At 46.9% G+C, this 13,920-nt stretch overlaps 1 pseudogene; it reads right to left on the bottom strand.

Moving 5' to 3' along the window:
- Positions 1-4,051: 4,051 nt before the first annotated feature.
- LOC125388739 (large ribosomal subunit protein eL28 pseudogene) lies at positions 4,052-11,570 on the bottom strand (annotated as a pseudogene).
- Between the last annotated feature and the right edge of the window lie 2,350 nt (positions 11,571-13,920).

Below are 13,920 nucleotides of genomic sequence, written 5' to 3'. Positions count from 1 at the left end.
TTGGTGACTCTCACCGTGCCATGCAGCTTGGAGAAGGCACAATACTTCCAAGCTCCACTGTTACTGCTAACATAGTGATGCTTGTGAAATTCATAGCTCACAAGCAGTTTAGGTTGACTGAAAAAAGGAATGTCTACAAACTGAGGGGCAGAGGGCCACAGGGGAAAGACAAAGACCTCTGATAGCGTCCCATACCGCTGGGAACTATGGACCACATCCCTACCACGTGGTACTGAGGATGCCACTCAGAGCGTTGCACATGCTGGACTCTTGTGCCGCAGCTGTGATAGCTGCAGCAACAATGTATCATCTTTCAGTGCCTCTGCAGATCCATCTGGGTCTTATCCTCGCTGATGAGGTTCCGACTCCAGAGGATGAGTGTGGGGATGGAGCTGTGGGCAGCCGGGAAGGGTTCTGGGTTGGAGGCCGCAGGTTCGGCAGCTGTGATGGGCCTCTTGAGTCATTGCACCTTCCTGGCCTCGGCCTAGCAGCGCCATGGAGAAGGCGCCTGCTGCAGTGTCTAACACATACGGGACTCGGTAAATATTTGCTCTAACCGAAGCTGAAGTGGAGTGCGTAGAATTCCATTCTGTGCAGTAAACAGAGCCAATTTCTGTCTCATTTCCTTTTTCTACTCAAACAAGGTTATCTTTATATATTCTTTCCTCTCTCACAAAGATGCTTCTCAACCTGGCTATTCAGTGTGTTTCTTTTTATGGCTGGACAGTAAGAGGCCCCAGTTGGCCTTCAAGGTTTGGCCAGGGTGACTTTAATGGAGGCTGTGCCTGAGGCTAAGTAATGAAGTGTTCTCCTCACCCTGGGAGAGAAAGTGGCTGTTTTCTTCCTGAAGGGTCAGGCCTAGGACGAGGTAAGAGTGTTCTGGATCCTGTTCTGTCATCACCTCCCACCTGTGGGGTCAGCTGAAGAGGCAGGGACTTAGTGGTGGCTGAAACATTCTTGGAGGATGTTTGTTCACGAAGAAAAGATCTTAACACTGCTGCCTCTGCAGCACCGAGGATTCAAGGTCTGCCCCTCTACTCTTGGGTCTTTGAGGGAGGCATGGGCGACTCGAGGAGCTGATTCACAGCCAGAGCCCTTGCAATTTGTTCCTCCTCCTTCTCTGGGAGCAGTGTGCTTGGGGCTTTCCAGCGTTCTCATCCTTCCCCTTTTAGCTCTCATGGAACTGAAAATGTACCCCGTAGTCCAAAGTGCATCTGTTAGTCTTCATCATCAGCACAACTGGGTTGGAATCGCTATGGAAATGCCTGGGGAGGGGGCTGTTTATGAGGGTCTTTCCCAAAAGGTTAACCTGAAGACTCACCTTGAACGCGGGTGTCACCATCTAATAAACTGGGGCCCCAGGTTGAATAAAGAGGGGAAAGCCAGCTGAGTACCAGTGTTCTCTTTCTGCTTCTGATGAGCTGACTCATGCTCCTTCCAATGTAGCATGCTTCCCCTCAGCGCCATGATGGAATCTACCCTCCATCTCTCTGCCAGAGCAAACCTTCGCTGTTTTTGGCAGGTGTTGCATCACAGCGGTGAGAAAGGTATCTAATCCCGTGGTTCTCAACCTGTGGGTTGCGGCCCCTTGGGGTCAAATGACCTTTTCACTGGGGTGGCATATCAGATATCCTGCATATCAGATATTTATATTACAACTCGTAACAGTAGCAAAATTATAGTTATGAAGTAACAATGAAAATAATTTTATGGTAGGGGGTCACCACACCATGAGGAACTATACTAAAGGGTTGTCACATTAGAAAGATTGAGAACCACTTTGTCCCTAACCTGAGCACAATCCTTAACCCCTTTCTGCCTGTGTGATTTCATAGTTGCCTTTCTCACTTGACTGTTGAGAAGATTGCTAGAGTATAGAAGGAAGGGTCCCAATGCGAAGCATTTTGGTGCTCAGATTGGTTAGCTCCCTTCTCTCTTCCTCTTAAGAAGTACCCACAGTCTGTGTCCCTCTGCAGCTCCTACTAGCTGAGGGTCCTTTCAGGTCTCAGAAAAGAGGATGGCACCTTCTTTTGCAAACAAGTACAGTCTGGTGATCGCCTAAGAAATACACAGCAAAAGGGATAGAAAAAAATATTCCTGAACAGGGCATGGTGGTGCACATGTAATCCCAGGTGGCTCATGAATTCAAGGCTAACCTTGGCTACAGAGAGACACACACTCTTAAAAATAAGCAATTAAGTCCTGGAGAGCTGACTCAGAGGTTAAGAGCACTCACTGGCTGCTCTTCCAGAGAACCCAGGTTCAATTCGCAGCACCCACATGGCAGCTCACAACTGTCTGTAACTCCAGTTCCAGAGGGTCCAATGCCTTCACACAGACATGCGTACAGGCAAAACGCCATTGCATAGGAAATAAGAAATAAAATAAAATAAAATAAAAAGTGTTTTAAAAGAGTATCCCTGTATTGTTTCCTTTCTTCTCATTGTTCTCCATCTTGGAGTCGACAGTAAAGGAAAAGGAGGGTTCATAGGATTCATTCTAGTTGATCACGCTCAGAATTGCCCCCAGGACATACACGGGAGCGCTAAGATCAAACACCAGGGCTCAGATTCCGAAGGTGACAGGAGCATCAGAGAGATCTGACCTAAGGCACTTATTTCACAGTGAAGGACAGCTGTAGCTCAGAGGGGACATCTGCGAAGAACCTTCCTCTGACTCCTAATCGCATGCTCTTGCCACTGTCCCCCCCAAACTGAGCTGCTGTGGTTTCTGAGTGGCAGCTTTTCCAAGGCAAAGGCCACCTGGAGGGTGAGCAGATCCATGCCCACCTTCATTCTGTAACCGAACCGTGACCCATTTGAGTTTTCTCCCCTAAGAATCCAACAAATCATTTCCCTCGGCTGCTGTGTAGGCACCTGGCAGAGTACAGAAATGACCAAACCGGAAGACAGAAAGGTCTTTATCTTCCCAGCTAGGTTCCTGCCAGCCTGAGGGCCTGAAAAATGAGCTCCGGCCTGAGTCCACAGTCGCTCCATGGCTATGCAGCTGTTCAGCCGGATGGCCCTGGGAGTGCCTTTCAATCCAGCTTGCTCATCTTGTAGCTGGAGAGTCACCCAAGGGAAGTTCTAGCTCAGGATTCGGCTCCAGTTGGAGGCGCAGGCAAGTCTGCCACCAAGCTGTCTAGTTGTGAGTCCTTTTCTCTTCCTAGAGTGTGGACAGATAGCTCACAGAATGGCTTCTCCTCTGCTCAGTGGACCAGAAATGAGAATAGAAAACTAGATGGTGGCCGCTGGCTGAGAAAGGTGTGATAGGGCTGACAGGAAAGCTGGGATTTTTTTTCTCTCTCTCTCCAGGTATTGAATGAGGCTTAATTGAAACCATCTCATGAGACTGGGGAGGGCACAGCACACACAGAGCCCGGGCAAGTCTTGGGGTCCAGTCTGTGAGAAGCTTACCGTTTGTGGCTGAGATGCTCTGAGCTGTCAGCAGCTGCTTGCAGCTGCTCATCGACAAGACTGATGTGTGCAGTGGCCAAGCCCAGGAGACAGGAGATGGGGAGGAACGTTTCCCAACCCCCGCAAGCAGAGAGACTTGTGACTCAGAACCAGGCCCTTGCATCTTCCCCAGCCATACCATTCCTAGGAGGTGGGGGAAGGTAAATGACAGCTGTGGCCAAAACCAACAGTGTTCAACAGACAGCCAATGGCGGAGGGTGGATGTCAGCCAACCAAAATGGGCCCTCCCAGACATCACCCTTACTGAGCCAGCTTGAACAAACTATGAATCGCTGAGGCTCACTTACCTATCTGAAGAAAGCAAGGAAGTTATTGCCTTGTAAACCGCGGTTCTTCATGAAAGTGAGAAGAATACGACCAGGCGTCCACACTGTGGGTTTGGCAGAACCTAACTGGAGGCCACCATTCTTTCCTGTGTTACTCAGCTGCAGCAGAGAATCACTCAGCTCCCAAGAAGCATTTGGTGTAGACCTGTGCTAGACACAGAAGATAAAGAGAGGAAACTGAGCCTGCGTTTTCTCTTCCTACCCAGGGGAAGCACAAAGAGACATTGATACACACTGTTTACTGGCTGTGGCAGGACTTGAACTAGGCAACATTGGGGGAGCTTCCAGTGTCATTTTTTTTTTTTTTGAGATGGTTGAAAAAGTCAGTAGACTCTTTATTGCTTCTGGGATGTAGGGCTCAGGAGATCTTGGTGGGTCGGGTCCGTTTCCTCTTCACCACCATGGGCTTCTGGCTTCGTAGGATGGCACTGGTCCTGCAGATGGCCGCCATATGCACATCAGGCGGTACTTGTTCTTTCGGATCATGTGCCTGATGCTGCTCAGGATGGCCCGTGCATTCTTATGTAAGAAGTAGCTAGTTTGCGCTGACGGGATCTGCATTTCATGACCACCACGACCCCTTTGCCGTAGGCCGCGGGCTCCACTCCCACTGTCTTGCAGTGAATCAGCCCGTTGTAGCAGAAGGAGTTGCGGGCCTTCAGAGTATTGGGTTTGGTGCTGTACGTCTGCTTATTCCTCTTGATCAGGAAACTGGAGCAGTTCCGAACGACCATCCATGGCAGATGCGCAGACACGGTGGCGCCTCCTCTCCTGTGGAGGACGGAGACAGAAAGAGCCCAGTCTCATCTTAATAGCCAGAGCCTCCCCACTATTCCAAACCACATTACGGGAATTTATTTATTTATTTTAAGATTTATTTATTTAGCTGGATGGTGGTGGCACACACCTTTAATCCCAACACTCAGGAGGCAGAAGCAGGTGACTCTCTGTGAGTTCGAGGCCAGCCTGGTCTACAAGAGCTAGTTCCAGGACAGGCTCTAAAGCTACAGCGAAACCTTCTCTTGAAAAAAATTAAAAAAAAAAGATTTTTGTATTTATTATATATACAGTGTCCTGGCTGCGTGTTTGCCTGGCCAGAGGAGGGCACCAGATCTCTTTATGGATGACTGTGAGCCACCATGTGGTTGCTGGGAACTGAACTCAGGGCCTCTGGAAGAGCAGCCATGGTCTTCTAAACAATCTCTCCAGCCCCCATTATGGGAGTTTAAATGTTCCGGTCAGGTAGTGCAATTACAGCTCTGTAGATAATCAGATGTAGTTACATCTTAGGCTCCTAAAGCCCTTTCTTCTGATGTATTTTAAAGATCTAATCTGGCCGGGTGGTGGCGGCCCACGCCTTTAATCCCAACACTCGGGAGGAAGAGGCAGGCGAATCTCTGTGAGTTGGAGGCCAGCCTGGTCTACAAGAGCTAGTTCCAGGACAGGCTCCAAAGCTACAGAGAAACCCTGTCTCGAAAAAACAAACAAACAAACAAACAAACAAACAAATCAAATCAAATAAAGATCTAATCTAGATTGTCCCTCTGAAACTAAGGAAGAAGGACGCCCCACATACTTTGTTCATTCTACAGCTCTACGATTGTTTGGGAAGAGCACCTTCCCCTTCCTCTGGGAAGCTCATCCCACCCATGACTCTCTAAGTTCATCTTTACCCACACAGACTCATGGCCTACCTGTGCACACATGTGTGGTTCCCAGAAGGTACGCAGAGATGTCATCTTATCTGCTACTGCGCTGCTTCCCCTGGTAACCAGAGGTTCCTTGAGAGATTTCTGGATGAACCCAGCCCTGCTGGTCAAGAGGCTTCATTAAGACCATTTTCTAAGCCGGCGGTGGTGGTGCATGCCTTTATTCCCAGCACTTGGGAGGCCAAGGCAGGTGGGTCTCTGAGAGTTTGAGGCCATTCTGGTCTACAAAGTGAGTTTCAGGACAGCCAGGGCTACACAGAGAAACCCTGTCTCAAAATGACAAAACAAAACAAAAAATCCATTTTTCTAGACCCTATGAATAAGCCAACCTGAATAACTATGTATTTAAAAATTCATTTATCTGCATTCCTATAAAGACCACACACACACACACACACACACACACACACACACACAGAGAGAGAGAGAGAGAGAGAGAGAGAGAGAGAGAGAGAATAACAGGCATTGGCATAATTGAGACCCTTGTGTAGTATTGGTGAGAATGCAAAATGGTATGGTCATTATGGAAGAAAATGCTGGATTTCCTTTAAAAATTGAAAATGAGTTTCTGAATTTGTTCCTCCAATAATTGAAAGCAGGATCTCAAAGACATATTTCCATATCCATGTTCAAAACAGCACTACTTACAATAGCCCCAAAGCAGAAGTAATTCAAGTGTCTATCAGCTGACGAATGGATTAATAATGTGTTTATCTCTACAATGGACTGTGTGTATTTTAAATGTTCTATTACTAGTTATCGCTGCAGTGTTGGGGTTGAACCCAAGGCAGCTTGTGTGAAGGGAAACGCTCTAGTAACACTGAGCCCCACACATAACATCTTCCTAACACCTCAGGTGCATACAGAGGAACGTTATACTGCATCACAAAGGAAGACAGGTCTGAGGCAGGCGACAACATAGATGAACCTTGAAGTCATTATGCCAGAGGACATAAGCCATTCCCCAAAGTACAAGTGCTGTACGATTCCATATTTAAGAAGTACGTGGCATAGTTGTATTATTCATAGAGGCGGAAAGCAGAATGGTGACTTTGGGAGGCTGAGCTGCAGGACTTCGGGGGTTCTTGTCTTCGATGGGTACCCTTGATTGTCAACTTCGTGGGATTTAAAGCACACCTCTGGCTGTGTCTGTGAGGGCATTTGCAGAAAGGTTCAGCTGAGAAGAAAAGACCCCCCTGTGAGTGTGGGCAGCACCACCCGATGGATCAACGGAGCCGAGTACCGGTTGCCGTCTCTGCTTCCTGATTGTGACAGCGAGACCTGTTGCCTTCCAACTCTGCCTCTGTTCTTTTCTCACCACGATGGGCTGTTTCCCTTCTTAAGCCACGAACCAAAATAAACCCTTTCTCCCTTAATCTGCTTCTTGTCGGGATTTTGTTCACAGTAATGAGAAAGTAACGGATATAGTGTTTAGGAGGTACAGAGCTCCAGTTTGAAAAAAAGGAAAGTTCTGGCAAAGGGTGATCGTGACCATTGCATGCCAATATGAATGTGCTTACTGTCATTGAATTACAAGCTTGTTTAGGTTGGGGTGTAACAGTGGTGACGTGTCTGTGTGCCACAAAAAGGAAAAGTCTCTGCTGACAGTTTTGTGTATTGTACCACAATAAGAAGACAGAATCTCAGCCTGGCATGGGAAGACATAACCATGACCACAGCATGTGAGAGGTGGACGGGGGAGTACCTGGTACTCAAAAGGTCATCCTTAACTACACAGTGACTTTGTAGCCAGTTTGAGTTACACCAGATTCAATTTTAGAATTATGGCGACAGTAACAATCACACCCCTCAAATATCTCCACATTGCATTCGTTTAAAAAAAAATAACAAACAAAAAACAGAGCCCTAATTCTAACCCATCCAGATCAGATATGACATCATTAAGGTCAGGCTGGCCTCAAACTTTCTATGTGGTCAAGGATGGCATTGATCTTCTAACCCTATATGCTCTTGCCTCCTACCTCCCCAGCCTTGAGGTTACAGCCCTCTACCATCATGCCCAGTTTGTTTGATGCTGAGGTGGATCCCAGGGCTTCATGTGTGGTAGCAGGCACTCTCCAGATTGAGCTCATCCCCATCCCATGTTATGGCAGAACTGAAAGAGAGAGACACCCAGTCAGAAAAGCCAGATTCAAGCCTAATTTCTACTGCTTATTAGCGGCTCAATCTTGTTCCTACTGGATTTAATTTTCCTTGTCAATTGGCGGAGAATTATAATATCTGCTTAGATAGCTTCGCCCAGTAGATGCAAAAATCCAATTAGACAATTCATATGGACGTGCTTAGCAAACCAGAGTCCACTAGACGGGTACAGAAGATTCTTTGAGAAGATGATGAGGTTCCCTCTGGGACTTACTGTAATAGTTTCCGACAGACTCTTGCCAAGCAGCCCCTCCTATCACACCTAAGTCCCATCTTACCAAGTCTCAGTTATTCCAGATTGAAGTAACCTTCCTGCTGGGAGGTTTCCAGAGATTTAGCCAGCCCTCCATCTGGTAGGTATCAAAAGGGACAGCAGGAACCCTCAGCAAACAGTTTGGAAATACAAACTTTTGGGGCCAAGGACGGAATTCTTTTCCAGGTCTGCTTTGGTTTGCAAATTCCTGACTGTCATAGCAACCCCAAAAGCAAAGGAGGGCTGTTCAGTGTAGCCTTTGACTGCAGCCTGGCCTTGGGTCTGCTCAGGTTGGCTGTGTTGTACTCTGGGAATCACGCTATGGCTCTGGAGTTTTTCTGGCTGCTGGTTTCCTGTGCCTGGTGTCACCCACCCTCCCATCTGCTGCTCTGTTTCTCAGTGGCTTTGTCAGCTCACTCGTCCGGAGGGAGTCTCCAAAGGGGCCTCGGAGAGATGCCATTAGCTCCTCCGGTGGGCACAAGTGCTTGCTTTCATTGTGCAGATGTGCGGAGATGGCTTGGGGAGTGGGTGGCTGACAGCATTGCCATGGTAACCTAAGTCTCCTCGTGCAGTCATCGGCTGGGCTCTGCTGACCCAGTGAAACCCTGGCAACCAGTACTGTTTATCCCCTTGGGTGAGCGACCAAGACTTGCAGAAGACCTAATCAGTTTCACCATGAAGACGTTCCTGTGAAATTGAAGTGAGGGTTCCGTTAATTAACAAGTATATCGGGGAACAGTTGATAGATAAGTTTTCCCTTTTTGCAGAAGTCCTGATTCCGTGCAATGATTGCCAAGAAATTACTCTTGGAAAAAAATTCAAGATTAAAATAATAAAGGCTGCAATATTTTTCAGTTAAGGGGCATTCTTTGTTGTTATTCTTTTGTTTTGTTTTTGTTTTTTTGAGACAGAGTTTCTCTGTGTAACAGTCCTGGCTGGTCTGGAACTTGATCTGTAGACCAGGCTGACCTCAAGCTCAGAGAGCCCCCCCCCCCCCCCCCCCCCCCCGCCTCGGCCCTCGGCCTCCCAAGAGCTGGGATTAAAGATGTATGCCACCACCGCCCGACTTAAAGGGCGTGTTTTATTGCTTGTTTGTGGCAAGTCTTGTTGCTTAGCTCAGGCTGGCCTGTCACTTACCATTCTTCAGCCTTAGATTCCTGCGTAATGAGCTCATAGTCAGCGGGAGGCTATCTCAGTCTATTAACTGTGATGTAGAATGGAGCCTTGGGTGGCTTCTGTAGACCTCGGACTTTTCCTGCTCACTGCATAGGAGGGCTTCCTTCCTTTCCTCTCTCTTTTGTTTCCTCCCTCCCTTTGTTCTGTCTCCTTTCTCCTTCTCAGTTCTTTCCTCCTCTTCTTATCCATCCCTCTTTCCTTGTTACTCCTCCCCTTCCTCTTCTCCTTCCTTCCGTCTCTAGGCCCTTGTTTAGCCTCTGCCATCCCTTCTTCTTTTTTCCTTTCACCTTCCTCTCTCTTCCTGTCCACTGGACCCCCTCCCATGCCTGACTTCTTGCCTTTCCTCCTTCTCTTACCACCAAGGGCTGCATTGCTATTTGACGCCAAGGCGGCATGAAGTCATTGAGAAGCTGTGTGAACTAAGGTGGCCTGTGTTCTTGTTGTAGGAACCTGGACACCTCGCTGTCTGTCTGGCCCCTGGACTGTAAAATGAGGTCATACCATTTGTTTCCAAGAGTTCTTATGAAATTAAAGTCTATTAGAATAAAAGCATAGCACCAAATGCTGGCCGTGATTGTTTCTGCTAACAGTGTCTCTCCTCCCTCCAGGAGGCTTCACGTGAGAGCGTTTGCCACCACGTCCTCTGTCACTGCAGTTTCTCTACCGAAAGTGTGCCAGAGCAATGCCTATAATTCTAGCTCTTTTTTAAACTTCATATTTAACGTATGTGGTGTGTGTGTGTGTGTGTGTGTGTGTGTGTGTGTATGTGAAGAGTTTGCAGTGTGTTATACATGAGTATGTATGTGTGTGGTGTGGTGTATATGTGCGGTATGTGCATGTGTGATGTGGTATGTATATGGTGTGGTACGTGTGTGGCGTGTTGTGTAAATGTTGTGGTGCGGTGTACATATGGGGTATGTGCGTGTGTGATGTGGTGTGGTGCGTGTGTGTTGTGTTGTGTGAATGCTGTGGTATGGCCTGTGTATGTGTGTTTGTGTGTGGTGTGGTGTGGGTATGATGTCTTGTTTGGTGTCTTCCGTTAACATTCTCTTACTCATTCCCTTGAGACAGGGTCTCTTACGAACCTGAAGTTCACTGTTTTGGCTAGCCTTGTTAGTCACCACACTTCTAGAATCTACCTTTCTTCACCCTCCCGAGCTGTTCCAGATACATGCAGCTATGCCTAGGTCTCGCCCACTGAGCTGTCTCCCCAGACCTCCTATATTTGAGTTGTATTCACTTATTATTATTATTTATTATGTGGTGAATTGTTTTTGTAACAGGGTCTCGTAGCCAGAACTCGTCTCAAACATTGTAGGTTGCTAAGGCTGGCCTTGAACTCCTGATTCTTCCACCTCCCAAGCACTAGGTTTAGAGGTATGTATCACCTACAACTGACTTATACTTGGAATTTATGGATAGTTTATTAAGGTCTAAGATTAAAATGACCTAAAGAATATTCTCTTGAAAAAATTTTCCTAGGACATAAAAAAGAGAGAAAGGAAAGTCAAAGCCTTCTTGCACATCCACCAGGGTTGGGGGCAGTGGGGCAAACCATGCACCCACCTTCCAGCTCCCAGTCAGCCATTTCCTGGAACAAAGGTTCTTCTACCTCTGCAGGTTTCCAGTGTCCTGGATGTGTCAAGGTCACAATCTGCTGGAAGCAACTGCTTCCCACTTCACCCCTCCATTGTCCTCCTGCTTCTTGCTTCTCTCTTCTTCTCTTTTCTCCTCTTCCTCTTCCTCCTCCTCCTCCTCCTCCTCCTCCTTCTTCTTCTTCTCTCTCTCTCTCTCTCTCTCTCTCTCTCTCTCTCTCTTTCTGAGACAGGGTCTTTCTGTGTAGCCCTCCCTGGCTGTCCTGGAATTCTCTCTGAAGACTGGCCTTGAACTTGCTTCTGAGTGCTGGGATTAAAGATGTGCACCACCATCACCCGGCTACCCATTTCTTTTCTTATTTTCTTTTCTCTCTTTTTTTTGATAATTTTTATTGTACTTTTTAAAATCACCTTTTATTGTCTGGCATGTTTCTCTAAACATGTTAATTTTTATTTTATTGAAAATAGATTTTTTTCCATACAATATATTCTTAGTAAGGCTTTCCCCTCCCCCAACTTCTCACAGTTCCTCCCCACCTCCCCTCCCATCTGGATCCATCCCCTTTCTGTCTATTCTTAGAAAACAAATAAACATCTAAGGGATAATAATAGAAAGAAATAAAATAAAATAAAATAAAACCAATCGGAACAGGACAAAATGACAAACAGAGCCCAAGAACAGGCTTAAGAAACACACGTAGACACAGAGACATACACGTTTGCACCCACAGGAATCCCATAAAAACACAAAACTGGAAGCCATAATATAACGCACAAGGGACCTGTGAGATTAAAAAAGAAAAAATCCCTGCCACAACATCGTGAGCAGCGCACCTCCGAAGACGCCCGTGAGCTCGTTTTCCCTTGAACATCGACTGCTGGGCATGGGCCTACCCTTAAGAGTAGGTTGTTTCCCAGTGAGACTCCCGTGTAGAAAACTAATTTTTTTTTCACTTGTAAGTGGTTATCCACTGGAGAGAGCTTTGTGTTAGGGATGGGGGCGTGCCCATTTCTCCTCTCAGCTCTAGGACCTCATCTGGTGCAGACATGGGTAGACACTGTGTATGTGCCTCAGTCTCTGTGTGTATGTGCCTCCGTCTCTGTGTTCACACGTGTGTGTATGTGCCTCCATCTCTGTGTTCGCACGTGTGTGCTGTCGGCCCTGTTGTGTCTAGAAGGCCTTGATTCCTTGACATCCTCCGGTCTCCTTATCTCCTCTTCCCACCTCCTTTTTCTGCAGTTTCTGAGCCCTGAGGGGAGGGATTTGATCACATTTAGGGATGAGTAATCCAAGGTCTCTCACTCTCTGCACAATGTCTGGCTGTGGGTCTCTCTACATCCGTCTGCTACAGGATGGAACGCTCTGAGGATGGCTGAGCAAGGCACTGATCTATGAGTAGAGTAGAATGTCGTTAGGAGTCATTTGTTGCTACCTTCCTTTGACAAACCATTTGCTTTTCCCAGAGATCCCTGGCCTATCTAGTCTCAGGTTCTTGGCTACCCAAGGAGTGCTGGATATGGGTCCCACTCATAGAGTGTGTCTTGAATCCAATCAAATACTGGCTGGGTACTCCCACACCCATCTCTTCTTAATTCCATAAGTTCTACATCAGACAGGTCCTTCTACATAGGAAATTGTCAACTGTAGCAAGACTGGCATGGAATAATTTCTCTTCTGCTCCTTCTGCTTCTTGTTTTCCTCTCTGTTTTTCTTCCTGTCTTTCAGTTTTTATCTGCCCTGCCATTTCATCTAATTTCTCTGGACAGCTGTCACTAGGGCAGAGATCAACGCCAAGCCAACATTTCCTTCAACTTGCTCTGCTCATCAGCCTTAAAATGCCAGAGACATCATTATCCTCCAGACTTCCCTGGGAGAATATGTCACAAAGGGGAGCTTCATCTGGATCTTCCTCGCTGCATGTAAGCTTGAAGACAGTCTAGACAGTAACCTTTATTTTTTTTTTCTGGCCTCCGAAGCCACGGTGGCATTGAAGGTAGGTGGATTTTCTGATAGACCTATGAAGGAGTTGGGACTTCAATGTCTGCAGCTCGTCACTCTGCTCCTTGAGGCAATCTATCATTGTGGCCCACAGTGCTGTCCATGGATCTGCAGCCTATACTATGGCCACACCAGCTGCAGGATGGCCCAGAGCGCTGGCCCTTGCTGGAGACTGCTCTCACCTATGTATGATATTTAAAGTTACTGTGGAGGTGTCAATAAACTCTGGAGACCTTGGCTATGTCAGCATCGCTTCTGCAGTGGTAGGATCATACACGAGGGCTGGGGGCTCCCAGAGCTTGAGGGGACCGAAGAGCCCAGGATAGTGGTAACTTAAATTTACTTAAAGTGAGAGTGGAGGTATTTCTGTATTTAATAATGAGTATAATTGGAGCAAAGGAATAGCTGCATACACACCTTCCTTTCCTTCATATAATCTATTGCTTCATTTATTTAGTTCACTAACACTTGAATTTGAAAGCAGCTTCTTGGTCCAAAGTGTTGGGCTAGAAGATCTAAAGTAGAGTAAGAAAGACAGCCCAAATCACTCATGGTCTAATAGAGAATCTGATACCGATAAGTAGCCTTAGCAGGAAGGGCACATAAGAAACATCCCAAGAAAAGTACACTCAGGATGTAAATGTGGCTCACAGGATGAAATGCTTGCCTTGCCTGCATGAAGAGCACACATACACACTTGCACACTCACATACACAGCACTCAACAACAACGACAGCAGCAATAAACCTAGCAGAACTGAAAGGAATCAAGAGAGGGAGGGAGGAAAGAAAGAAAGAAAGGAAAGAAGAAAAAAAGGAAGGTACTCGGGTCAGGAGTGTGATGTCACATCTGACTAGAGTCTTCTTCATGGAGAAGGTCACTTAAGAAGGGGCCCTAAAGGATGGGGCCAATTTTAGCACAAGAATGAGAAGTGGTAGATATCCAGAGACAAGAAATGGCAAGGACAGAGGCTGACGAGATATAGGAGTGGAAGGGATTTTTAAAGACTGAGTGGTAATGTTTGGGAGCTCATAAACAACAGGTGGATTGGAACCCAATAGAGTGAGTTTGAGGAATATATGTGAGTTTTGCTCAGTGGGTAAAGGGAACTAAGTTAGTTGTTAGACCTGGGGGGGGGACCTCAGTGCTGTGGGATAATCTTATGGTGCACTGTAAGGTGTACCTAAGGTGCCTTCTGATTTTTTTTAATAAAGAGTTGAATA

This window comes from Myodes glareolus, chromosome 4, assembly GCF_982192425.1.
Source record: "Myodes glareolus chromosome 4, mMyoGla1.1, whole genome shotgun sequence".
Taxonomy (NCBI): Eukaryota; Metazoa; Chordata; class Mammalia; order Rodentia; family Cricetidae; genus Myodes; species Myodes glareolus.
The sequence above is the reverse complement of the archived record's forward strand: the minus strand, read 5'-3'. Positions and strand labels throughout refer to the sequence as shown.